Below are 19,580 nucleotides of genomic sequence, written 5' to 3'. Positions count from 1 at the left end.
ACCTCTCTCATCCCCACTGAGTGGAGGACTATAGGACACAGACTAAATAAAGTATATTACTGTACAGTGTGTGTAACCTCTCATCCCCACTGTGTGGAGGACTATAGGACACAGACTAAATAAAGTGTATCACTGTACCGTGTGTGTAACCTCTCTCTCATCCCCAATGTGTGGAGGACTATAAGACACCAACTAAATAATGTATATTACTGTACCGTGTGTGTAACCTCTCTCTCCGCTGGGTGGAGGACTATAGAACACAGACTAAATAAAGTATATCACTGTACAGTGTGTAGAGGACTATAGGACACAGACTAAATAAAGTATATTACTTCACAGTGTGTGTAACCTCTCTCATCCCCACTGAGTGGAGGACTATAGGACACAGACTAAATAAAGTATATCACTGTACAGTGTGTATAACCTCTCTCTCATCCCCACTGTGTTGAGGACTATAAGGCACAAACTAAATAATGTATATCACTGTACCGTGTGTGTAACCTCTCTCTCCGCTGTGTGGAGGACTATAGAACACAGACTAAATATAGTATATTACTGTACAGTGTGTGTAACCTCTCCCATCCTCACTGTGTGGAGGACTATAGGCCACAGACTAAATAAAGTATATTACTGTACAGTGTGTGTAACCTCTCTCTCCCCACTATGTGGAGGACCATAGGACATAGACTAAATAAAGTATATCACTACAGTGTGTGTAACCTCTCTCTCATCCCCACTGTGTTGAGGACTATAGAACACAGACTAAATCAAGTATATCACTGTACCGTGTGTGTAACCTCTCTCTCCCCACTATGTGGAGGACTATAGGACACAGACTAAATAAAGTATATTACTTCACAGTGTGTGTAACCTCTCTCATCCCCACTGAGTGGAGGACTATAGGACACAGATTAAATAAAGTATATCACTGTACCGTGTGTGTAACCTCTCTCATCCCCACTGAGTGGAGGACTATAGAACACAGACTAAATATAGTATATTACTGTACAGTGTGTGTAACCTCTCTCATCCCCACTGAGTGGAGGACTATAGGACACAGACTAAATAAAGTATATTACTGTACAGTGTGTGTAACCTCTCATCCCCACTGTGTGGAGGACTATAGGACACAGACTAAATAAAGTGTATCACTGTACCGTGTGTGTAACCTCTCTCATCCCCAATGTGTGGAGGACTATAAGACACCAACTAAATAATGTATATTACTGTACCGTGTGTGTAACCTCTCTCTCCGCTGGGTGGAGGACTATAGAACACAGACTAAATAAAGTATATCACTGTACAGTGTGTAGAGGACTATAGGACACAGACTAAATAAAGTATATTACTTCACAGTGTGTGTAACCTCTCTCATCCCCACTGAGTGGAGGACTATAGGACACAGACTAAATAAAGTATATCACTGTACAGTGTGTATAACCTCTCTCTCATCCCCACTGTGTTGAGGACTATAAGGCACAAACTAAATAATGTATATCACTGTACCGTGTGTGTAACCTCTCTCTCCGCTGTGTGGAGGACTATAGAACACAGACTAAATATAGTATATTACTGTACAGTGTGTGTAACCTCTCCCATCCTCACTGTGTGGAGGACTATAGGCCACAGACTAAATAAAGTATATTACTGTACAGTGTGTGTAACCTCTCTCTCCCCACTATGTGGAGGACCATAGGACATAGACTAAATAAAGTATATCACTACAGTGTGTGTAACCTCTCTCTCCCCACTATGTGGAGGACTATAGGACACAGATTAAATAAAGTATATCACTGTACCATGTGTGTAACCTCTCTCTCCCCGCTGTGTGGAGGACTATAAGGCACAAACTAAATAATGTATATTACTGTACAGTGTGTGTAACCTCTCTCTCTCCACTGTGTGGAGGACTATAGGACATAGACTAAAGTATATCACTGTATAGTGTGTGTAACCTCTCTCTCCCCAATTTGTGGAGGACTATAGGACATAGACTAAAGTATATCACTGTACAGTGTGTGTAACCTCTCTCCTCACGGTGTGGAGGACTATAGGACACAGACTAAATAAAGTATATTACTGTATAGTGTGTGTAACCTCTCTCATCCCCACTGTGTGGAGGACTATAAGGCACAAACTAAATAATGTATATTACTGTACAGTGTGTGTAACCTCTCTCTCCACTGGGTGGAGGACTATAGAACACAGACTAAATAAAGTATATCACTGTACAGTGTGTGGAGGACTATAGGACACAGACTAAATAAAGTATATTACTTCACAGTGTGTGTAACCTCTCTCATCCCCACTGAGTGGAGGACTATAGGACACAGACTAAATAAAGTATATCACTGTACAGTGTGTGTAACCTCTCTCATCCCCACTGAGTGGAGGACTATAGGACACAGACTAAATAAAGTATATTACTGTACAGTGTGTATAACCTCTCATCCCCACTGAGTGGAGGACTATAGGACACAGACTAAATAAAGTATATCACTGTACAGTGTGTATAACCTCTCTCTCATCCCCACTGTGTTGAGGACTATAAGGCACAAACTAAATAATGTATATCACTGTACCGTGTGTGTAACCTCTCTCTCCGCTGGGTGGAGGACTATAGAACACAGACTAAATATAGTATATTACTGTACAGTGTGTGTAACCTCTCCCATCCTCACTGTGTGGAGGACTATAGGACACAGACTAAATAAAGTATATTACTATACAGTGTGTGTAAGCTCTCTCCGCTGGGTGGAGGACTATAGAACACAGACTAAATATAGTATATTACTGTACAGTGTGTGTAACCTCTCTCATCCTCACTGTGTGGAGGACTATAGGACACAGACTAAATAAAGTATATTACTATACAGTGTGTGTAAGCTCTCTCCGCTGTGTGGAGGACTATAGGACACAGACTAAATAAAGTATATTACTGTACAGTGTGTGTAACCTCTCTCTCCCCACTATGTGGAGGACCATAGGACATAGACTAAATAAAGTATATCACTACAGTGTGTGTAACCTCTCTCCCCACTATGTGGAGGACCATAGGACATAGACTAAATAAAGTATATCACTACAGTGTGTGTAACCTCTCTCTCCACAGTGTGGAGGACTATAGGACACAGATTAAATAAAGTATATCACTGTACCGTGTGTGTAACCTCTCTCTCATCCCCACTGTGTTGAGGACTATAAGGCACAAACTAAATAATGTATATTACTGTACAGTGTGTGTAACCTCTCTCTCTCCACTGTGTGGAGGACTATAGGACATAGACTAAAGTATATCACTGTACAGTGTGTGTAACCTCTCTCTCATCCCCACTGAGTGGAGGACTATAAGGCACAAACTAAATAAAGTATATCACTGTACCGTTTGTGTAACCTCTCTCTCTCCCCACTATGTGGAGGACCATAGGACATAGACTAAATAAAGTATATTACTGTACCGTGTGTGTAACCTCTCTCTCCCCCACTATGTGGAGGACTATAGGACATAGACTAAAGTATATCACTGTACAGTGTGTGTAACCTCTCTCTCTCCACTGTGTGGAGGACTATAGGACATAGACTAAATAAAGTATATTACTATACAGTGTGTATAACCTCTCTCCTCACGGTGTGGAGGACTATAGAACACAGAATAAATAAAGTATATTACTATACAGTGTGTATAACCTCTCTCTCATCCCCGCTGTGTGAAGGACTATAGGACACAAACTAAATAAATTATATCACTGTACCGTGTGTGTAACCTCTCTCTCCCCACTATGTGGAGGACCATAGGACACAGACTAAATATAGTATATTACTGTACAGTGTGTGTAACCTCTCTCTCATCCCCACTGTGTGGAGGACTATAAGACACCAACTAAATAATGTATATTACTGTACCGTGTGTGTAACCTCTCTCTCCGCTGGGTGGAGGACTATAGAACACAGACTAAATAAAGTATATCACTGTACAGTGTGTGGAGGACTATAGGACACAGACTAAATAAAGTATATTACTTCACAGTGTATGTAACCTCTCTCATCCCCACTGAGTGGAGGACTATAGGACACAGACTAAATAAAGTATATCACTGTACAGTGTGTATAACCTCTCTCTCATCCCCACTGTGTTGAGGACTACAAGGCACAAACTAAATAATGTATATCACTGTTCCGTGTGTGTAACCTCTCTCTCCGCTGGGTGGAGGACTATAGAACACAGACTAAATATAGTATATTACTGTACAGTGTGTGTAACCTCTCCCATCCTCACTGTGTGGAGGACTATAGGACACAGACTAAATAAAGTATATTACTATACAGTGTGTGTAACCTCTCTCCGCTGGGTGGAGGACTATAGAACACAGACTAAATATAGTATATTACTGTACAGTGTGTGTAACCTCTCATCCCCACTGTGTGGAGGACTATAGGACACAAACTAAATAAATTATATCACTGTACCGTGTGTGTAACCTCTCTCTCCCCACTATGTGGAGGACTATAGGACACAGACTAAATAAAGTATATTACTTCACAGTGTGTGTAACCTCTCTCATCCCCACTGAGTGGAGGACTATAGGACACAGATTAAATAAAGTATATCACTGTACCGTGTGTGTAACCTCTCTCATCCCCACTGAGTGGAGGACTATAGAACACAGACTAAATATAGTATATTACTGTACAGTGTGTGTAACCTCTCTCATCCCCACTGAGTGGAGGACTATAGGACACAGACTAAATAAAGTATATTACTGTACAGTGTGTGTAACCTCTCATCCCCACTGTGTGGAGGACTATAGGACACAGACTAAATAAAGTGTATCACTGTACCGTGTGTGTAACCTCTCTCTCATCCCCAATGTGTGGAGGACTATAAGACACCAACTAAATAATGTATATTACTGTACCGTGTGTGTAACCTCTCTCTCCGCTGGGTGGAGGACTATAGAACACAGACTAAATAAAGTATATCACTGTACAGTGTGTAGAGGACTATAGGACACAGACTAAATAAAGTATATTACTTCACAGTGTGTGTAACCTCTCTCATCCCCACTGAGTGGAGGACTATAGGACACAGACTAAATAAAGTATATCACTGTACAGTGTGTATAACCTCTCTCTCATCCCCACTGTGTTGAGGACTATAAGGCACAAACTAAATAATGTATATCACTGTACCGTGTGTGTAACCTCTCTCTCCGCTGTGTGGAGGACTATGGAACACAGACTAAATATAGTATATTACTGTACAGTGTGTGTAACCTCTCCCATCCTCACTGTGTGGAGGACTATAGGCCACAGACTAAATAAAGTATATTACTGTACAGTGTGTGTAACCTCTCTCCCCCACTATGTGGAGGACCATAGGACATAGACTAAATAAAGTATATCACTACAGTGTGTGTAACCTCTCTCCCCCACTATGTGGAGGACTATAGGACACAGATTAAATAAAGTATATCACTGTACCATGTGTGTAACCTCTCTCTCCCCGCTGTGTGGAGGACTATAAGGCACAAACTAAATAATGTATATTACTGTACAGTGTGTGTAAACTCTCTCTCTCCACTGTGTGGAGGACTATAGGACATAGACTAAAGTATATCACTGTATAGTGTGTGTAACCTCTCTCTCCCCAATTTGTGGAGGACTATAGGACATAGACTAAAGTATATCACTGTACAGTGTGTGTAACCTCTCTCCTCACGGTGTGGAGGACTATAGGACACAGACTAAATAAAGTATATTACTGTACAGTGTGTGTAATCTCTCTCTCTCTCTCCACTGTGTGGAGGACTATAAGGCACAAACTAAATAATGTATATTACTGTACAGTGTGTGTAACCTCTCTCTCTCCACTGGGTGGAGGACTATAGAACACAGACTAAATAAAGTATATCACTGTACAGTGTGTGGAGGACTATAGGACACAGACTAAATAAAGTATATTACTTCACAGTGTGTGTAACCTCTCTCATCCCCACTGAGTGGAGGACTATAGGACACAGACTAAATAAAGTATATCACTGTACAGTGTGTGTAACCTCTCTCATCCCCACTGAGTGGAGGACTATAGGACACAGACTAAATAAAGTATATTACTGTACAGTGTGTATAACCTCTCATCCCCACTGAGTGGAGGACTATAGGACACAGACTAAATAAAGTATATCACTGTACAGTGTGTATAACCTCTCTCTCATCCCCACTGTGTTGAGGACTATAAGGCACAAACTAAATAATGTATATCACTGTACCGTGTGTGTAACCTCTCTCTCCGCTGGGTGGAGGACTATAGAACACAGACTAAATATAGTATATTACTGTACAGTGTGTGTAACCTCTCCCATCCTCACTGTGTGGAGGACTATAGGACACAGACTAAATAAAGTATATTACTATACAGTGTGTGTAAGCTCTCTCCGCTGGGTGGAGGACTATAGAACACAGACTAAATATAGTATATTACTGTACAGTGTGTGTAACCTCTCTCATCCTCACTGTGTGGAGGACTATAGGACACAGACTAAATAAAGTATATTACTATACAGTGTGTGTAAGCTCTCTCCGCTGTGTGGAGGACTATAGGACACAGACTAAATAAAGTATATTACTGTACAGTGTGTGTAACCTCTCTCTCCCCACTATGTGGAGGACCATAGGACATAGACTAAATAAAGTATATCACTACAGTGTGTGTAACCTCTCTCTCCCCACTATGTGGAGGACCATAGGACATAGACTAAATAAAGTATATCACTACAGTGTGTGTAACCTCTCTCTCTCCACAGTGTGGAGGACTATAGGACACAGATTAAATAAAGTATATCACTGTACCGTGTGTGTAACCTCTCTCTCATCCCCACTGTGTTGAGGACTATAAGGCACAAACTAAATAATGTATATTACTGTACAGTGTGTGTAACCTCTCTCTCTCCACTGTGTGGAGGACTATAGGACATAGACTAAAGTATATCACTGTATAGTGTGTGTAACCTCTCTCTCCCCAATGTGTGGAGGACTATAGGACATAGACTAAAGTATATCACTGTACAGTGTGTGTAACCTCTCTCTCATCCCCACTGAGTGGAGGACTATAAGGCACAAACTAAATAAAGTATATCACTGTACCGTTTGTGTAACCTCTCTCTCTCCCCACTATGTGGAGGACCATAGGACATAGACTAAATAAAGTATATTACTGTACCGTGTGTGTAACCTCTCTCTCTCCCCACTATGTGGAGGACTATAGGACATAGACTAAAGTATATCACTGTACAGTGTGTGTAACCTCTCTCTCTCCACTGTGTGGAGGACTATAGGACATAGACTAAATAAAGTATATTACTATACAGTGTGTATAACCTCTCTCCTCACGGTGTGGAGGACTATAGAACACAGAATAAATAAAGTATATTACTATACAGTGTGTATAACCTCTCTCTCATCCCCGCTGTGTGAAGGACTATAGGACACAAACTAAATAAATTATATCACTGTACCGTGTGTGTAACCTCTCTCTCCCCACTATGTGGAGGACCATAGGACACAGACTAAATATAGTATATTACTGTACAGTGTGTGTAACCTCTCTCTCATCCCCACTGTGTGGAGGACTATAAGACACCAACTAAATAATGTATATTACTGTACCGTGTGTGTAACCTCTCTCTCCGCTGGGTGGAGGACTATAGAACACAGACTAAATAAAGTATATCACTGTACAGTGTGTGGAGGACTATAGGACACAGACTAAATAAAGTATATTACTTCACAGTGTATGTAACCTCTCTCATCCCCACTGAGTGGAGGACTATAGGACACAGACTAAATAAAGTATATCACTGTACAGTGTGTATAACCTCTCTCTCATCCCCACTGTGTTGAGGACTACAAGGCACAAACTAAATAATGTATATCACTGTTCCGTGTGTGTAACCTCTCTCTCCGCTGGGTGGAGGACTATAGAACACAGACTAAATATAGTATATTACTGTACAGTGTGTGTAACCTCTCCCATCCTCACTGTGTGGAGGACTATAGGACACAGACTAAATAAAGTATATTACTATACAGTGTGTGTAACCTCTCTCCGCTGGGTGGAGGACTATAGAACACAGACTAAATATAGTATATTACTGTACAGTGTGTGTAACCTCTCATCCCCACTGTGTGGAGGACTATAGGACACAGACTAAATAAAGTATATCACTGTACAGTGTGTGTAACCTCTCTCTCCCCGCTGTGTGGAGGACTATAGAACACAGACTAAATCAAGTATATCACTGTACCGTGTGTGTAACCTCTCTCTCTCCCCACTATGTGGAGGACTATAGGACACAGACTAAATAAAGTATATTACTTCACAGTGTGTGTAACCTCTCTCATCCCCACTGAGTGGAGGACTATAGGACACAGACTAAATAAAGTATATTACTGTACAGTGTGTGTAACCTCTCTCATCCCCACTGAGTGGAGGACTATAGGACACAGACTAAATAAAGTATATTACTGTACAGTGTGTGTAACCTCTCATCCCCACTGTGTGGAGGACTATAGGACACAGACTAAATAAAGTGTATCACTGTACCGTGTGTGTAACCTCTCTCTCATCCCCAATGTGTGGAGGACTATAAGACACCAACTAAATAATGTATATTACTGTACCGTGTGTGTAACCTCTCTCTCCGCTGGGTGGAGGACTATAGAACACAGACTAAATAAAGTATATCACTGTACAGTGTGTAGAGGACTATAGGACACAGACTAAATAAAGTATATTACTTCACAGTGTGTGTAACCTCTCTCATCCCCACTGAGTGGAGGACTATAGGACACAGACTAAATAAAGTATATCACTGTACAGTGTGTATAACCTCTCTCTCATCCCCACTGTGTTGAGGACTATAAGGCACAAACTAAATAATGTATATCACTGTACCGTGTGTGTAACCTCTCTCTCCGCTGTGTGGAGGACAATAGAACACAGACTAAATATAGTATATTACTGTACAGTGTGTGTAACCTCTCCCATCCTCACTGTGTGGAGGACTATAGGCCACAGACTAAATAAAGTATATTACTGTACAGTGTGTGTAACCTCTCTCTCCCCACTATGTGGAGGACCATAGGACATAGACTAAATAAAGTATATCACTACAGTGTGTGTAACCTCTCTCTCCCCACTATGTGGAGGACTATAGGACACAGATTAAATAAAGTATATCACTGTACCATGTGTGTAACCTCTCTCTCCCCGCTGTGTGGAGGACTATAAGGCACAAACTAAATAATGTATATTACTGTACAGTGTGTGTAACCTCTCTCTCTCCACTGTGTGGAGGACTATAGGACATAGACTAAAGTATATCACTGTATAGTGTGTGTAACCTCTCTCTCCCCAATTTGTGGAGGACTATAGGACATAGACTAAAGTATATCACTGTACAGTGTGTGTAACCTCTCTCCTCACGGTGTAGAGGACTATAGGACACAGACTAAATAAAGAATATTACTGTACAGTGTGTGTAATCTCTCTCTCTCTCTCCACTGTGTGGAGGACTATAAGGCACAAACTAAATAATGTATATTACTGTACAGTGTGTGTAACCTCTCTCTCTCCGCTGGGTGGAGGACTATAGAACACAGACTAAATAAAGTATATCACTGTACAGTGTGTGGAGGACTATAGGACACAGACTAAATAAAGTATATTACTGTACAGTGTGTATAACCTCTCTCATCCCCACTGAGTGGAGGACTATAGGACACAGACTAAATAAAGTATATCACTGTACAGTGTGTATAACCTCTCTCTCATCCCCACTGTGTTGAGGACTATAAGGCACAAACTAAATAATGTATATCACTGTACCGTGTGTGTAACCTCTCTCTCCGCTGGGTGGAGGACTATAGAACACAGACTAAATATAGTATATTACTGTACAGTGTGTGTAACCTCTCCCATCCTCACTGTGTGGAGGACTATAGGACACAGACTAAATAAAGTATATCACTGTACAGTGTGTGTAACCTCTCTCTCCGCTGTGTGGAGGACTATAGGACACAGACTAAATAAAGTATATTACTGTACAGTGTGTGTAACCTCTCTCTCCCCACTATGTGGAGGACCATAGGACATAGACTAAATAAAGTATATCACTACAGTGTGTGTAACCTCTCTCTCCCCACTATGTGGAGGACTATAGGACACAGATTAAATAAAGTATATCACTGTACCGTGTGTGTAACCTCTCTCCCCGCTGTGTGGAGGACTATAAGGCACAAACTAAATAATGTATATTACTGTACAGTGTGTGTAACCTCTCTCTCTCCACTGTGTGGAGGACTATAGGACATAGACTAAAGTATATCACTGTATAGTGTGTGTAACCTCTCTCTCCCCAATTTGTGGAGGACTATAGGACATAGACTAAAGTATATCACTGTACAGTGTGTGTAACCTCTCTCCTCACGGTGTGGAGGACTATAGGACACAGACTAAATAAAGTATATTACTGTACAGTGTGTGTAATCTCTCTCTCTCTCCCACTGTGTGGAGGACTATAAGGCACAAACTAAATAATGTATATTACTGTACAGTGTGTGTAACCTCTCTCATCCCCACTGAGTGGAGGACTATAGGACACAGACTAAATAAAGTATATTACTGTAGAGTGTGTGTAACCTCTCTCATCCCCACTGAGTGGAGGACTATAGGACACAGACTAAATAAAGTATATCACTGTACAGTGTGTATAACCTCTCTCTCATCCCCACTGTGTTGAGGACTATAAGGCACAAACTAAATAATGTATATCACTGTACCGTGTGTGTAACCTCTCTCTCCTCTGGGTGGAGGACGATAGAACACAGACTAAATATAGTATATTACTGTACAGTGTGTGTAACCTCTCCCATCCTCACTGTGTGGAGGACTATAGGACACAGACTAAATAAAGTATATTACTATACAGTGTGTGTAAGCTCTCTCCGCTGGGTGGAGGACTATAGAACACAGACTAAATATAGTATATTACTGTACAGTGTGTGTAACCTCTCTCATCCTCACTGTGTGGAGGACTATAGGACACAGACTAAATAAAGTATATTACTATACAGTGTGTGTAAGCTCTCTCCGCTGTGTGGAGGACTATAGGACACAGACTAAATAAAGTATATTACTGTACAGTGTGTGTAACCTCTCTCTCCCCACTATGTGGAGGACCATAGGACATAGACTAAATAAAGTATATCACTACAGTGTGTGTAACCTCTCTCTCCCCACTATGTGGAGGACCATAGGACATAGACTAAATAAAGTATATCACTACAGTGTGTGTAACCTCTCTCTCTCCACAGTGTGGAGGACTATAGGACACAGATTAAATAAAGTATATCACTGTACCGTGTGTGTAACCTCTCTCTCATCCCCACTGTGTTGAGGACTATAAGGCACAAACTAAATAATGTATATTACTGTACAGTGTGTGTAACCTTTCTCTCTCCACTGTGTGGAGGACTATAGGACATAGACTAAAGTATATCACTGTATAGTGTGTGTAACCTCTCTCTCCCCAATGTGTGGAGGACTATAGGACATAGACTAAAGTATATCACTGTACAGTGTGTGTAAACTCTCTCATCCCCGCTGTGTGGAGGACTATAGGACACAAACTAAATAAAGTATATCACTGTACCGTGTGTGTAACCTCTCTCTCTCCCCACTATGTGGAGGACCATAGGACATAGACTAAATAAAGTATATTACTGTACCATGTGTGTAACCTCTCTCTCTCACCACTATGTGGAGGACTATAGGACATAGACTAAAGTATATCACTGTACAGTGTGTGTAACCTCTCTCTCTCCACTGTGTGGAGGACTATAGGACATAGACTAAATAAAGTATATTACTATACAGTGTGTATAACCTCTCTCCTCACGGTGTGGAGGACTATAGAACACAGACTAAATAAAGTATATTACTATACAGTGTGTATAACCTCTCTCTCATCCCCGCTGTGTGAAGGACTATAGGACACAAACTAAATAAAGCATATCACTGTACCGTGTGTGTAACCTCTCTCTCCCCACTATGTGGAGGACCATAGGACACAGACTAAATATAGTATATTACTGTACAGTGTGTGTAACCTCTCTCTCATCCCCACTGTGTGGAGGACTATAAGACACCAACTAAATAATGTATATTACTGTACCGTGTGTGTAACCTCTCTCTCCGCTGGGTGGAGGACTATAGAACACAGACTAAATAAAGTATATCACTGTACAGTGTGTGGAGGACTATAGGACACAGACTAAATAAAGTATATTACTTCACAGTGTATGTAACCTCTCTCATCCCCACTGAGTGGAGGACTATAGGACACAGACTAAATAAAGTATATCACTGTACAGTGTGTATAACCTCTCTCTCATCCCCACTGTGTTGAGGACTATAAGGCACAAACTAAATAATGTATATCACTGTACCGTGTGTGTAACCTCTCTCTCCGCTGGGTGGAGGACTATAGAACACAGACTAAATATAGTATATTACTGTACAGTGTGTGTAACCTCTCCCATCCTCACTGTGTGGAGGACTATAGGACACAGACTAAATAAAGTATATTACTATACAGTGTGTGTAACCTCTCTCCGCTGGGTGGAGGACTATAGAACACAGACTAAATATAGTATATTACTGTACAGTGTGTGTAACCTCTCATCCCCACTGTGTGGAGGACTATAGGACACAGACTAAATAAAGTATATCACTGTACAGTGTGTGTAACCTCTCTCTCCGCTGTGTGGAGGACTATAGGACACAGACTAAATAAAGTATATTACTGTACAGTGTGTGTAACCTCTCTCTCCCCACTATGTGGAGGACCATAGGACATAGACTAAATAAAGTATATCACTACAGTGTGTGTAACCTCTCTCTCCCCACTATGTGGAGGACTATAGGACACAGATTAAATAAAGTATATCACTGTACCGTGTGTGTAACCTCTCTCCCCCGCTGTGTGGAGGACTATAAGGCACAAACTAAATAATGTATATTACTGTACAGTGTGTGTAACCTCTCTCTCTCCACTGTGTGGAGGACTATAGGACATAGACTAAAGTATATCACTGTATAGTGTGTGTAACCTCTCTCTCCCCAATTTGTGGAGGACTATAGGACATAGACTAAAGTATATCACTGTACAGTGTGTGTAACCTCTCTCCTCACGGTGTGGAGGACTATAGGACACAGACTAAATAAAGTATATTACTGTACAGTGTGTGTAATCTCTCTCTCTCTCTCCACTGTGTGGAGGACTATAAGGCACAGACTAAATAATGTATATTACTGTACAGTGTGTGTAACCTCTCTCTCTCCGCTGGGTGGAGGACTATAGAACACAGACTAAATAAAGTATATCACTGTACAGTGTGTGGAGGACTATAGGACATAGACTAAATAAAGTATATTACTGTACAGTGTGTGTAACCTCTCTCATCCCCACTGAGTGGAGGACTATAGAACACAGACTAAATAAAGTATATCACTGTACAGTGTGTGTAACCTCTCTCATCCCCACTGTGTGGAGGACTATAGAACACAGACTAAATAAAGTATATCACTGTACAGTGTGTGGAGGACTATAGGACATAGACTAAATAAAGTATATTACTGTACAGTGTGTGTAACCTCTCTCATCCCCACTGAGTGGAGGACTATAGAACACAGACTAAATAATGTATATCACTGTACAGTGTGTGTAACCTCTCTCTCTCCGCTGGGTGGAGGACTATAGAACACAGACTAAATAAAGTATATTACTGTACAGTGTGTGTAACCTCTCTCTCCCCACTATGTGGAGGACCATAGGACATAGACTAAATAAAGTATATCACTACAGTGTGTGTAACCTCTCTCTCCCCACTATGTGGAGGACTATAGGACACAGATTAAATAAAGTATATCACTGTACCGTGTGTGTAACCTCTCTCTCCCCGCTGTGTGGAGGACTATAAGGCACAAACTAAATAATGTATATTACTGTACAGTGTGTGTAACCTCTCTCTCTCCACTGTGTGGAGGACTATAGGACATAGACTAAAGTATATCACTGTATAGTGTGTGTAACCTCTCTCTCCCCAATTTGTGGAGGACTATAGGACATAGACTAAAGTATATCACTGTACAGTGTGTGTAACCTCTCTCCTCACGGTGTGGAGGACTATAGGACACAGACTAAATAAAGTATATTACTGTACAGTGTGTGTAATCTCTCTCTCTCTCTCCACTGTGTGGAGGACTATAAGGCACAAACTAAATAATGTATATTACTGTACAGTGTGTGTAACCTCTCTCATCCCCACTGAGTGGAGGACTATAGGACACAGACTAAATAAAGTATATTACTGTACAGTGTGTGTAACCTCTCTCATCCCCACTGAGTGGAGGACTATAGGACACAGACTAAATAAAGTATATCACTGTACAGTGTGTATAACCTCTCTCTCATCCCCACTGTGTTGAGGACTATAAGGCACAAACTAAATAATGTATATCACTGTACCGTGTGTGTAACCTCTCTCTCCTCTGGGTGGAGGACGATAGAACACAGACTAAATATAGTATATTACTGTACAGTGTGTGTAACCTCTCCCATCCTCACTGTGTGGAGGACTATAGGACACAGACTAAATAAAGTATATTACTATACAGTGTGTGTAAGCTCTCTCCGCTGGGTGGAGGACTATAGAACACAGACTAAATATAGTATATTACTGTACAGTGTGTGTAACCTCTCTCATCCTCACTGTGTGGAGGACTATAGGACACAGACTAAATAAAGTATATTACTATACAGTGTGTGTAAGCTCTCTCCGCTGTGTGGAGGACTATAGGACACAGACTAAATAAAGTATATTACTGTACAGTGTGTGTAACCTCTCTCTCCCCACTATGTGGAGGACCATAGGACATAGACTAAATAAAGTATATCACTACAGTGTGTGTAACCTCTCTCTCCCCACTATGTGGAGGACCATAGGACATAGACTAAATAAAGTATATCACTACAGTGTGTGTAACCTCTCTCTCTCCACAGTGTGGAGGACTATAGGACACAGATTAAATAAAGTATATCACTGTACCGTGTGTGTAACCTCTCTCTCATCCCCACTGTGTTGAGGACTATAAGGCACAAACTAAATAATGTATATTACTGTACAGTGTGTGTAACCTTTCTCTCTCCACTGTGTGGAGGACTATAGGACATAGACTAAAGTATATCACTGTATAGTGTGTGTAACCTCTCTCTCCCCAATGTGTGGAGGACTATAGGACATAGACTAAAGTATATCACTGTACAGTGTGTGTAAACTCTCTCATCCCCGCTGTGTGGAGGACTATAGGACACAGACTAAATAAAGTATATTACTGTACAGTGTGTGTAACCTCTCTCTCATCCCCACTGAGTGGAGGACTATAAGGCACAAACTAAATAAAGTATATCACTGTACCGTGTGTGTAACCTCTCTCTCTCCCCACTATGTGGAGGACCATAGGACATAGACTAAATAAAGTATATTACTGTACCGTGTGTGTAACCTCTCTCTCTCCCCACTATGTGGAGGACTATAGGACATAGACTAAAGTATATCACTGTACAGTGTGTGTAACCTCTCTCTCTCCACTGTGTGGAGGACTATAGGACATAGACTAAATAAAGTATATTACTATACAGTGTGTATAACCTCTCTCCTCACGGTGTGGAGGACTATAGAACACAGACTAAATAAAGTATATTACTATACAGTGTGTATAACCTCTCTCATCCCCGCTGTGTGAAGGACTATAGGACACAAACTAAATAAAGCATATCACTGTACCGTGTGTGTAACCTCTCTCTCCCCACTATGTGGAGGACCATAGGACACAGACTAAATATAGTATATTACTGTACAGTGTGTGTAACCTCTCTCTCTCCACTGTGTGGAGGACTATAGGACATAGACTAAAGTATATCACTGTATAGTGTGTGTAACCTCTCTCTCCCCAATTTGTGGAGGACTATAGGACATAGACTAAAGTATATCACTGTACAGTGTGTGTAACCTCTCTCCTCACGGTGTGGAGGACTATAGGACACAGACTAAATAAAGTATATTACTGTACAGTGTGTGTAACCTCTCTCTCATCCCCACTGTGTGGAGGACTATAAGACACCAACTAAATAATGTATATTACTGTACCGTGTGTGTAACCTCTCTCCGCTGGGTGGAGGACTATAGAACACAGACTAAATAAAGTATATCACTGTACAGTGTGTGTAACCTCTCTCATCCCCACTGAGTGGAGGACTATAGGACATAGACTAAATAAAGTATATTACTATACAGTGTGTATAACCTCTCTCCTCACGGTGTGGAGGACTATAGAACACAGACTAAATAAAGTATATTACTATACAGTGTGTATAACCTCTCTCTCATCCCCGCTGTGTGAAGGACTATAGGACACAAACTAAATAAAGCATATCACTGTACCGTGTGTGTAACCTCTCTCCCCCACTATGTGGAGGACCATAGGACACAGACTAAATATAGTATATTACTGTACAGTGTGTGTAACCTCTCTCTCATCCCCACTGTGTGGAGGACTATAAGACACCAACTAAATAATGTATATTACTGTACCGTGTGTGTAACCTCTCTCTCCGCTGGGTGGAGGACTATAGAACACAGACTAAATAAAGTATATCACTGTACAGTGTGTGGAGGACTATAGGACACAGACTAAATAAAGTATATTACTTCACAGTGTATGTAACCTCTCTCATCCCCACTGAGTGGAGGACTATAGGACACAGACTAAATAAAGTATATCACTGTACAGTGTGTATAACCTCTCTCTCATCCCCACTGTGTTGAGGACTATAAGGCACAAACTAAATAATGTATATCACTGTACCGTGTGTGTAACCTCTCTCTCCGCTGGGTGGAGGACTATAGAACACAGACTAAATATAGTATATTACTGTACAGTGTGTGTAACCTCTCTCATCCTCACTGTGTGGAGGACTATAGGACACAGACTAAATAAAGTATATTACTATACAGTGTGTGTAAGCTCTCTCCGCTGTGTGGAGGACTATAGGACACAGACTAAATAAAGTATATTACTGTACAGTGTGTGTAACCTCTCTCTCCCCACTATGTGGAGGACCATAGGACATAGACTAAATAAAGTATATCACTACAGTGTGTGTAACCTCTCTCCCCACTATGTGGAGGACCATAGGACATAGACTAAATAAAGTATATCACTACAGTGTGTGTAACCTCTCTCTCTCCACAGTGTGGAGGACTATAGGACACAGATTAAATAAAGTATATCACTGTACCGTGTGTGTAACCTCTCTCTCATCCCCACTGTGTTGAGGACTATAAGGCACAAACTAAATAATGTATATTACTGTACAGTGTGTGTAACCTTTCTCTCTCCACTGTGTGGAGGACTATAGGACATAGACTAAAGTATATCACTGTATAGTGTGTGTAACCTCTCTCTCCCCAATGTGTGGAGGACTATAGGACATAGACTAAAGTATATCACTGTACAGTGTGTGTAAACTCTCTCATCCCCGCTGTGTGGAGGACTATAGGACACAGACTAAATAAAGTATATTACTGTACAGTGTGTGTAACCTCTCTCTCATCCCCACTGAGTGGAGGACTATAAGGCACAAACTAAATAAAGTATATCACTGTACCGTGTGTGTAACCTCTCTCTCCCCCACTATGTGGAGGACCATAGGACATAGACTAAATAAAGTATATTACTGTACCGTGTGTGTAACCTCTCTCTCTCCCCACTATGTGGAGGACTATAGGACATAGACTAAAGTATATCACTGTACAGTGTGTGTAACCTCTCTCTCTCCACTGTGTGGAGGACTATAGGACATAGACTAAATAAAGTATATTACTATACAGTGTGTATAACCTCTCTCCTCACGGTGTGGAGGACTATAGAACACAGACTAAATAAAGTATATTACTATACAGTGTGTATAACCTCTCTCTCATCCCCGCTGTGTGAAGGACTATAGGACACAAACTAAATAAAGCATATCACTGTACCGTGTGTGTAACCTCTCTCTCCCCACTATGTGGAGGACCATAGGACACAGACTAAATATAGTATATTACTGTACAGTGTGTGTAACCTCTCTCTCTCCACTGTGTGGAGGACTATAGGACATAGACTAAAGTATATCACTGTATAGTGTGTGTAACCTCTCTCCCCAATTTGTGGAGGACTATAGGACATAGACTAAAGTATATCACTGTACAGTGTGTGTAACCTCTCTCCTCACGGTGTGGAGGACTATAGGACACAGACTAAATAAAGTATATTACTGTACAGTGTGTGTAATCTCTCTCTCTCTCCACTGTGTGGAGGACTATAAGGCACAGACTAAATAATGTATATTACTGTACAGTGTGTGTAACCTCTCTCTCCCGCTGGGTGGAGGACTATAGAACACAGACTAAATAAAGTATATCACTGTACAGTGTGTGGAGGACTATAGGACATAGACTAAATAAAGTATATTACTGTACAGTGTGTGTAACCTCTCTCATCCCCACTGAGTGGAGGACTATAGAACACAGACTAAATAAAGTATATCACTGTACAGTGTGTGTAACCTCTCTCATCCCCACTGTGTGGAGGACTATAGAACACAGACTAAATAAAGTATATCACTGTACAGTGTGTGGAGGACTATAGGACATAGACTAAATAAAGTATATTACTGTACAGTGTGTGTAACCTCTCTCATCCCCACTGAGTGGAGGACTATAGAACACAGACTAAATAATGTATATCACTGTACAGTGTGTGTAACCTCTCTCTCTCCGCTGGGTGGAGGACTATAGAACACAGACTAAATAAAGTATATTACTGTACAGTGTGTGTAACCTCTCTCCCCACTATGTGGAGGACCATAGGACATAGACTAAATAAAGTATATCACTACAGTGTGTGTAACCTCTCTCTCCCCACTATGTGGAGGACTATAGGACACAGATTAAATAAAGTATATCACTGTACCGTGTGTGTAACCTCTCTCTCCCCGCTGTGTGGAGGACTATAAGGCACAAACTAAATAATGTATATTACTGTACAGTGTGTGTAACCTCTCTCTCTCCACTGTGTGGAGGACTATAGGACATAGACTAAAGTATATCACTGTATAGTGTGTGTAACCTCTCTCTCCCCAATTTGTGGAGGACTATAGGACATAGACTAAAGTATATCACTGTACAGTGTGTGTAACCTCTCTCCTCACGGTGTGGAGGACTATAGGACACAGACTAAATAAAGTATATTACTGTACAGTGTGTGTAATCTCTCTCTCTCTCCACTGTGTGGAGGACTATAAGGCACAAACTAAATAATGTATATTACTGTACAGTGTGTGTAACCTCTCTCATCCCCACTGAGTGGAGGACTATAGGACACAGACTAAATAAAGTATATCACTGTACAGTGTGTA

General features: G+C 41.0%; 1 protein-coding gene across 1 annotated transcript in view; it reads left to right on the top strand.

The window, feature by feature from the left end:
- LOC135535856 (lysosomal alpha-mannosidase-like) overlaps window positions 1-19,580 on the top strand; it is a 65,897-nt gene that overhangs the window by 33,372 nt on the left and 12,945 nt on the right.

Source organism: Oncorhynchus masou, unplaced genomic scaffold (assembly GCF_036934945.1).
Source record: "Oncorhynchus masou masou isolate Uvic2021 unplaced genomic scaffold, UVic_Omas_1.1 unplaced_scaffold_521, whole genome shotgun sequence".
NCBI classification, from domain to species: Eukaryota; Metazoa; Chordata; class Actinopteri; order Salmoniformes; family Salmonidae; genus Oncorhynchus; species Oncorhynchus masou.
This window is presented reverse-complemented; position numbering and strand designations above follow the sequence as displayed.